Raw genomic sequence first — 8,405 nt, 5'->3', positions numbered from 1 at the left:
CTGTCTCAGGCTGATTTTCCAGCAAAATATCCCCCCCCCCGCCAGCCACATGCAGGGGGTGCAGACACCCTGTGACCACCCACGCACGATGGTGAAAGGCCGGGGCTGTAAATCTCGGGGCAAAGGCTGCGCACTGCCCAGGCACCCGGCAGCGCAGCTCCTCGTGCCCGGGGGGTGCTGCAGGAGGGGGGGCTTTTCCTCCGAGCTGGGGTGCACGGGGTGCGCCGGGGCTGCCGGCTGCTGCGGTTGGCCCCGCGCTGGGTCCGGGGGCTGTGCCGAGGGGATTTGGGTGCTTCTGGGCTCCCCCTTCCAAGCCCGGGCAGGGTGTGATGGGGTGAAGAGGGAAAAATGGGAAGGGAGGTGGGAAATGGTGCGATGCTAGCGCAGAGCCTGAGCTAACAGCAGAGTGCTCCAGAGGCAGGCTGTGCCCGCAGGTGTGTGTATATATATATATATGTACGGCCATATAAATGTTCACCCCGTCACGTAGATGCAAGGCAGGACAGGCGGTGCCTGGGGACACAGGACAGCAAAGGAGAGTGTGGAGGGACAGCAGGGTGACAAGGACCCGCGCTCTGGCCCGGCCACGTGCATTCCCAGCAGCCCCAGGTCAGGCAGACGTGCGTCTCAATCCTTTGCTTTAAAACCTGTTCTCTTCAATGCTTCTTTAAAAATAAGCTGCAGTTGAGTTTGTCAGAGCTGCCGGACTCTCTGCCAACCACAGGCTATAAATACCAGCAGGCTGTTTAGGAGCAAGGTATTTATATTGCTTTCCCATCTCCCTGTCAATCTGCCTGGTGAGGCCGAGCATCGCCGGTCTGCAGGCAAAACCACAGCACGTGTACGGAGCCGCGGTGAGCCAGGACCTGTCTGCTGGGGGTCCCCGCAATGTTCCCCCCTCTGCCTTCAGGGACACTCGGCTCCTCGGCAGCCAGGTGCTTCTCTTGCATCCATCACATCTGGCAGAAAAAATAAATAAAGAGTGACTCTTGCTTCATTCAAAAAATCAGCAACCAAACCTTGACCATCCCAATCCGCAGGCTGCGTGGGTGCAGGCAGGGTGCCAGGCTGGGGAGGGAGGCCTTGGAGGTGAGTCCTGGGAGGGCAGGGACAGAAATGTCCTGCAGATGGTGGGGTGGAGAGAGGGCTGCCTGTGGGAAGGATGCTTTGGCATCGCCTTCCTGACAGCAGGGGCTCGGCCCCATCAAGTACGGGGAACCCACGTCCCAATGTCCAGAGACCTGCTGGCTTTGGGGCGAGATGGGGGCTGGAGGCTGGTTCCCACTTGAAGGCATCTGCTGGGGTGCAAAATGCTTCAGGACGGTGGGTTGTCCACGCAGGGACCATGGGCTGTTGGTCACAGCCCTTGGACCCTTGGAGACCACCAGGAGCCTTTCCCTCTTCTGCAAGGGGCTCTGGGTGAGGAGCCGGTGCCACGCAGCCCGGACCCCCCAGCACAGCCGAGCCACAGACAGTGTGGTCCCGATGCATGCAAGATGTCACACACAGGTAAGGGAACGGGAGCAGCATTTCCTCACCCCCCTTTCCACCGCAGGGCTGACAAGGAACGTCAGGGTGGATGGGGAGAGGTGGTGGCTGCTCCCCTTGCTCTGTTCTGTGCTGTCTTGGTCCAAGTGATGTGAATCCAGGTAGCCAGGTCTGGTGACTGGGACCTCCACAGCGAGCAGCGACTGTTGGCGTGGGATTTAATCCTGCCTGGATAACGGAGGGACCAGTCTCTGGAGCAGGAAAGCAGAGGGAGCTGGCTGAAGCTGGTTTTCCTGAAAGCCAAGTTTGAGAATGTCTGTGGCACCAAGGGGGGAGTTGATGTGGAAGACGCTTTCCTGAGCAGCCCTGGGGCCACATCCTGATCTCTCCTTGCTGGTCTCCTCCTCCTAAGGCATCTGGGCTTGGAGGCCTCACTCAGTGCTTTTACAACCCCAAAAGTTCAGTTCAAAACTGTTGAGATGCTGGAAATGTGTTTGAGTGGGAGAAATGGGGATGTCCGGCAATCCCCTGAGTCCTGGGGCTGGGGCTTGGGGTGAAATGCCAGCAGCTCCCACTGACCTCCTGCCCACCTTCCCTGGGGACCAGGCAGTCTCTGGGTGCATTTGGGAGCTCAGGGGCACCCACAGAGCAGCTGTGGGAGAGTGTGAGTGTATCCCTAGGCCCCCTCCGAATTCCCCCAGGACTGCTGGCTCACAGGCAGGGCAAGTATCTTCATGAGCCCTGGGGCTGTCCCCTCCTGCAGAGCTCCAGGGAGGGGGAACCCCCCCCCCAGGCTTCATCCCACTGGGGAATGCATCCATCCTCAGGGAGTGTGAAACAGGGACTCTGCTTCCACCCCACCCTCAGTGCAGGCAGAGGCAAACAGGTGACGATGAAGCCAAATGACTCGCCCCAAGGTCGGGAACGTGTCCCAGGGCAAGATGGCTGCAGGGACAGGGAGGGCCCAGCGTCACCTGTTGCTTTTGTCCCCGTGAGCTGCCTGGGCGAAGCTGCTCAGGGTTAATAATCTCTGAGCAGCCCGCGTTTTCGCTGGAGGCAGTGAGGGGTGATGGCTGAGCAGAGATATTTGCTCTGGGTGCAAGCAGGGCCCAGGCTTTGTGCTTTGGGTTTTCCCACTGTTCCCAGCTGTTCATCATTGCTCAAACGTATTTTCTTTTCCTTTCCCCGGTGCAAACGCCAGCGCAGCAGCTGCAGTGCCCCAGCACCAGGGCTTGCACGCTGTGATGCCCACGGTTTGGAAGTGGGGCAGAACCCACGGGTCAGAAAACTGCTCTTCACAGTTCCCCACAGCAAGGGGCAGCGCCAGGGCTGCGTCCTGGCCTGATCCACACCAGGAATAGCCACCAGAGCCAAAGGGGCTGAGACCACTGTTCCCGTGTTTATTGGCATCCAGTGCCCATCAGCGTGGGCTCCCCGGGAAAGCCGGGCAGCTGGCAGAGCCCCCAGCCCCTCCTGGGTCCCTGCAGCAGCCTGCAAGCAGCTAGAGGGGCTGGGGAGGCATTGCCTGTGCCGTGCCCGTGCCATGCCCCACGCCTGTGCCAGTGCCCGTGCCCCGTGCCCCATGCCCTGTGCCCCATACCTGTGCCACCATGTTTTGTACCCATGCGCCGTGCCGATGCCCATGCCCTGTGCCCATGCCACTGCTGGTGCCCGTTCCATGCTGGTGCCGATGCCAACGCTCGTGCTGGTGCCGGTGCCATTCCCATGTCCATTCCCATTCCCGTGCCCATGCCCATTCCCACGCCCGTGCCCGTGCCTCCAGGCTGTCGCACCCTCCGCAGGCTGCACCGGGCCGGCCCCGACTCCCCGCCAAGGCCTGGCTGGCGGCGACCAGTTATCCCAGTCCCGACCAGCAGAGGGGAATGGTGATCCACACGAGCCACCAAACTGCACCCGTGCCCTCTGCAAGCCCCGGGGGGCTGCGGTCCCCCGGCCCTGCTGGTCCGCTGGCCCTGCACGGCGGGGCGCTCGCAGGCGGGGTGGGTGCTCACCCACGGGGGTGGGTGGGGGTGACCCTCCCGGGCACACCCTGCCCCGTCTGCTGCCTGCACAGCCCCGTGGGACTGGCTTGTGGGTTTTTTGCAGGGTCCGGACCTGCTCCCAGCTGAGGCCAGGCTCGGAGCTGGTGCTCTCCATCGCTCTGCCATGAGGCTGCAGCTGGGGCCGGACGTTATTGATCCTGCCCGAGCTCTGCCCTGATTCAGCAAAAGCCGGGGTCGAGGCAGGCCTGATTCAGCACCGCTTAATCACCTTGTTATCACGGAGCGCTGCTCCGGCACAGCAAATCCCTCTGGAGTCAGTGGGACTGAGGGTGCAACAACGCACAGGGCCCATCCCTGCAGCCACGGGCACGGCTGTGCTGCCCTCGGCTTTATCAGCACAAGTTTTACTGTTGCAATTTTACAGCTGTTAATTGCACCAACACCAGTTCCTGCGAAGGTGAGCAGCCCCCGGCGCACGAGCAGGAGCACACGTTCACACCCTTGTTTGCCGGGTGCTTTTCCCTCCGGCTCAACCTTGTCTTGCTCAGAACCTGTGCCGCAGCAGAGTCCCTTAGCAAGGACAAGGCTGATTCACTTCCGAGGCCTTAGAGGTGACCCCGGGTGGGTTAGCATGTGGCTGTCCCCCCGTGGATGGGGACCTGTGCTGGCTTCCAGGGCCACCGGAGAAATGCATGCAGCTCTATTTGCACCCTGAACCCCCCCTGAGCTGCACCTCCTGCCTGCAAACACCCCCAGGCTCTTCCCCCAAAGCGATCGGGTTTCCTGGTGATCCGGCTGAGATGGAAACAGATCCTCATCCCCGGGGTCAATGAGAGTGAAAGGAAAACTCCACTGATTGCTCTTTATGTCAGAGAAAGGGAAATAAATATTTACTGGGCTGAAAGCTTTATCCTGCGACGTACTCCTGCGTGTAGTGGTTGCAGTAATTCAGCAGGTCCTGAAGGTGGTAAGTGATGGGGAACAGCCTGTTCTGGGTGCTCTGCAGGTGCATCAACCACCTTTGCTGCCCAGAGGTCAGATTTTACACCATGGTAATGACTGCATGGGAAATCCAAGGGGAGCAAGGCAGGGGTGATCCTCCCCGTGGGTACCAAATCCAGGGGGACCAGCTGAAGGGGCAGGAGGGGCAGGGAGCTGAGCACATAGACCCCGGTAGGCTTGGTTTGACTGCTGTGAGCATAAAAATACCCCAAATAATCAACTTTTTTTTTTTTAAATGCTCCCTCAAGGACATGGATTGGGGCATCAGGATCGTCCAGGAGATGTGCTGGGTCCCCGGGAGGGTGAAGCAGAGCTTTGAAGTACTTTGCTTATCGTGGTGGGCTTCTGTACCACCCTCAGGCTTCACATGCGCTTTGAGGGATTTGCTGATTCAGGGACTATCTCAGATCGCCGCTGCCATCGCTGTGGTCCCAGGCAGCTCCCTGAAACTGTAAGCACGTTTATTCTCCTAGGCAGCATTCAGAGGGAAATCCATCATTTTGAATCTGGGATAATTCAGCCAGCTCTGGACAGATAAGCATTATTTCCATCTGTTTAGTGAGATGTAATTAGCTGGGATGATTAGACCTTATCACAGTGTAATTTTTTAAAACTCCATATCTGCACAGTCCATAACGGGAGGGATGTCTGGGCTGGGTTCACTCGCAACCCCGGCACAGGGGGCAGATCTGGGGCCGGGCTTGATAAACCCATTTGAGCTTCATCAGCAGTGCAGGAGCTGCTGCCTTTGGTTTCCCTCTGCTCAGGGCTGCCGAAGGCTCCTGAACCCAGCGGGGCTCAGCTCCAGCCTCGGCAGCGGCATCACCCGGAGCAGGTGCCTTTGCAGAGGGATGCGGGGAAGGAGAGCAGGGTGCTGCCTGTGCTGCTGCGTGTCTCTGCGCCAAAGGAGTAAGCCTCCCTAGCACACAGGCAGGGTAAAGGGGGATGAATTTAAAGATACCCTCGGGGAGGATGGGGCCAGGAGAGGAGGCAGGAGAGCAGTGGGGGGCTGCGTCTGCACCCCTTGCCTGGCCACGGTGGGACGGGGCTCAGCGCTGGATCAGGGTAAGGCTGGGCTTTATCCTGCGCTGCTCCCAGAAGCTGACAGCAGGAGAGGAAGGACAAACCGTCCCCGTTCCCATCCCTGTCCCCATCCTCCTCAGGCACACAGCAGGACGGTGGGGATGGAGGAAACCCTGACCAGGACCACGTTGGGGGCAATCTCCTCTGCACGTGGGAATACATCGAGAAGCGCTCAACGTGATGCCACTGCTGAGCTTTGAGCCTCCAAACGCCTCCTATCACGACACTACCCTTCAGATAACTCCTTTCCTTTCCCCCTCCCAAGCTTGAGCAGCTGAGCCTGCCTCTGCCACCAGCCAGCGTGTGGCAAAAGCGCGGCTCTGCGTCACTGCTCGGTGCTGACTAATGGTGCCGGGATGTTGTGCTCATCTTCAGGTGGTTTGTCGAGCCCCAGAAACGGCCTCCAGTCTCTGTTGACATGCTATTTCTGCATGCCACAAATATAACCTTCCTGTTTGCAAATCAACAATATCAATGCTCTCTATTTTTTACCTCTTAGGGTTGGGGTTTTTTTATTTTATTTAAGAAATACGTCAGTGGGCAAAAGAGACAAGTCATGGCTCAGTATGTAGTGCTCCAGTGCTTACGTGGATTGATTTTTTCAAAAATAAGGGTTTTATCCCACTTGCTTGGTCTATTTAGCAGGACCGTGTGTGCACTGCCTAAATCATATTCCATACATTGCTTCCTTGAAAGGAATGAAGCTTGGTTTCTAATAATGAAGTTATTACCATGGGTAGATATTCATATTTTTTTCCGATTTGAGGGAGATAAATGCATTTTCCTCACCTTTTAAATACCATCACCCCACTAAGGCAGACTTTCAAATGAATTGAGAGCCAGACTCCTCGGGGATCAGTGCTGCAGAAAGTGTTTAAAATTCTCCAGTGGAACAATTTTCTATTGGAAATGAGATTCCGCTGTAGCTAAATTTCCCACGAGAATCCCTTGATTTCAACAGCGTTTTGGCCAGGCAAACAAACTGCAAACAAGCCCGCTGCTAAGGGTAAACTCTTCTTACGGGGCATTGCAGAGAGAAAAAGGTAAATCTTTTGGCTTTGAAATGTTTTTCCCTTTGAAACGACTTGCAGAGGTAAGGAACGTGTCAAGATGGAAAGGGCTGATGTGTGGGGAGCACCCTTGGGGGGTGACCCCAGCCCCAGCAGCCCCCGGCCGCAGCCCAGACCTGGCTGCCCTCGCTCCTGCGGGTGCTGGGGCAGATGCAGGGTGGCATCTCGATGCCAGTTGATGTCCTGATGTTCTTCAGCCTCGTGTTTGGCTTTAGCAGAGCTCAGCCTGGCGTGGGAGCACCCACATTCCTCTCCACCAGGGAGGATGCTTGCCCTGAGGGAGACAGCATCCTGGCACGGCGGGGGGGGGGGAAGGAGCCCTGGGGGGGGGGGGTGTCCCCATGTGTTAGTGCCAGGCGGGCAGTGGGCACCGTTTCGGGGCACGGCTGGTGGCAGCTGGCAGGGAGAGGTGTGAGCAGCCTCCCGTCCCCCTCCCCAGCAGCCTGCAGCCTGCCAAGAAGAGCTATTTCAGGCAGGATAAACAGGATGCCTCGCTTCAGGGCTGGCCACCTCCACTCCTCCCTCCCGCTGCCGGGTAAACAGTCCAGCCCAGGAAAAGACTCGCAGCACAACCTCAGAGCCGTCTCCATGCCGGCTGGTCTGGACCTAGCCAAGCAACCTGGCTGTGGTTGAGCTGAGCTCTGCCCAGCCCAGCCCAGCCCAGGCTCTCAGTGGTCTGGAAGCATCCGAGGACCGGAGCGATCCCAAGGCGTGGATCCACCTCGGCAGCGAGTCCCCGGAACCACCCTGCAGCTGGGAACAGCCTGAACTTTCTGGCCGTGCCGCCACGTCTTCCACCTTCCTCCTCCTCTTCCTCCCTCGGTCACACCCCAACTGCTCGCTGTGCCCAGGGGTCTGGGAACGATGCAGGCGAGGCCTTTCCTCCAGCCGGATCCTGCCCAGGCAGCGCGGAGGATCCTGCGAGGGCTGTTTCCGCCTGTTGCTCGGGGGAGAGGAGCTGCAGAACAGCAGAGGAAGGAGGAGCTTTTCCACGGCTTCCTCCAGCTCCCCAGCCCCGGCTGCTTCCCTCCCTGGTCGAGCAGCCCTGGGCCCGGGCGCTCACCCACCCGGCGCCCCACGGATGCAGCCAGGCAATCTGCAGCCCCCGAAGTGTGCGCGAGGGGATTTCGCTGGGTTGGCGGAGCGTTACTGGTTCTCGTATCCCACTTTGAGTGTGCCCTCCAGCTCCCCAGTGATGCTGGTTGATCTGGGAGATGCCAGCCCCCTCCTGGCTTCCCCCACCCTGGCACAGCGGGGCCAAACACCTCCTGGTCCAAAATCTATGGCTGGAAAGCACTTCAAGGCAACTTGGGGTTTTTCCGTCCCATTCTCCCACACGAGGAGAGCTGGGGGAGGCTGGGCAGGGAGAAGGGCCCCCCACCTGCCTCCCACGCTGCCCCACTGCCCGGCCGGCCCCCAGGGCTGCCCTCCACCTTGGCATTGAGAGGAGCTCAAGGTCGCGGCTGAGGAGGACCTGGGGTGAGGCGCAGGTAGCGAGGGAGGAGCGGGTGTTGCAATCGCCCCGTGAAGCAATGGCAGGAGCGGGGGGGGCCGCTGCCAGCACGGAGCTGGTTTGCCTGGCGCCAGCAGCCGCGGGAATTGGCGTGGGTCCCCGCGGCGTGTGCGGAGGGGGGCACAGCGATGCCGTGCGAGGATTAACACCGGGCTGAGCCGCCCCCCAGCAACCCGGCAAGGGAAGGGGCGGGGGGGGGGGCAGCCCGTTGGGGCGGCACAACCTCTCTCCTTGAGCCTCCCCCAT

The sequence above is a fragment of the Grus americana genome, chromosome 20, assembly GCF_028858705.1.
Source record: "Grus americana isolate bGruAme1 chromosome 20, bGruAme1.mat, whole genome shotgun sequence".
NCBI lineage: Eukaryota > Metazoa > Chordata > Aves > Gruiformes > Gruidae > Grus > Grus americana.
The sequence above is the reverse complement of the archived record's forward strand: the minus strand, read 5'-3'. Positions refer to the sequence as shown.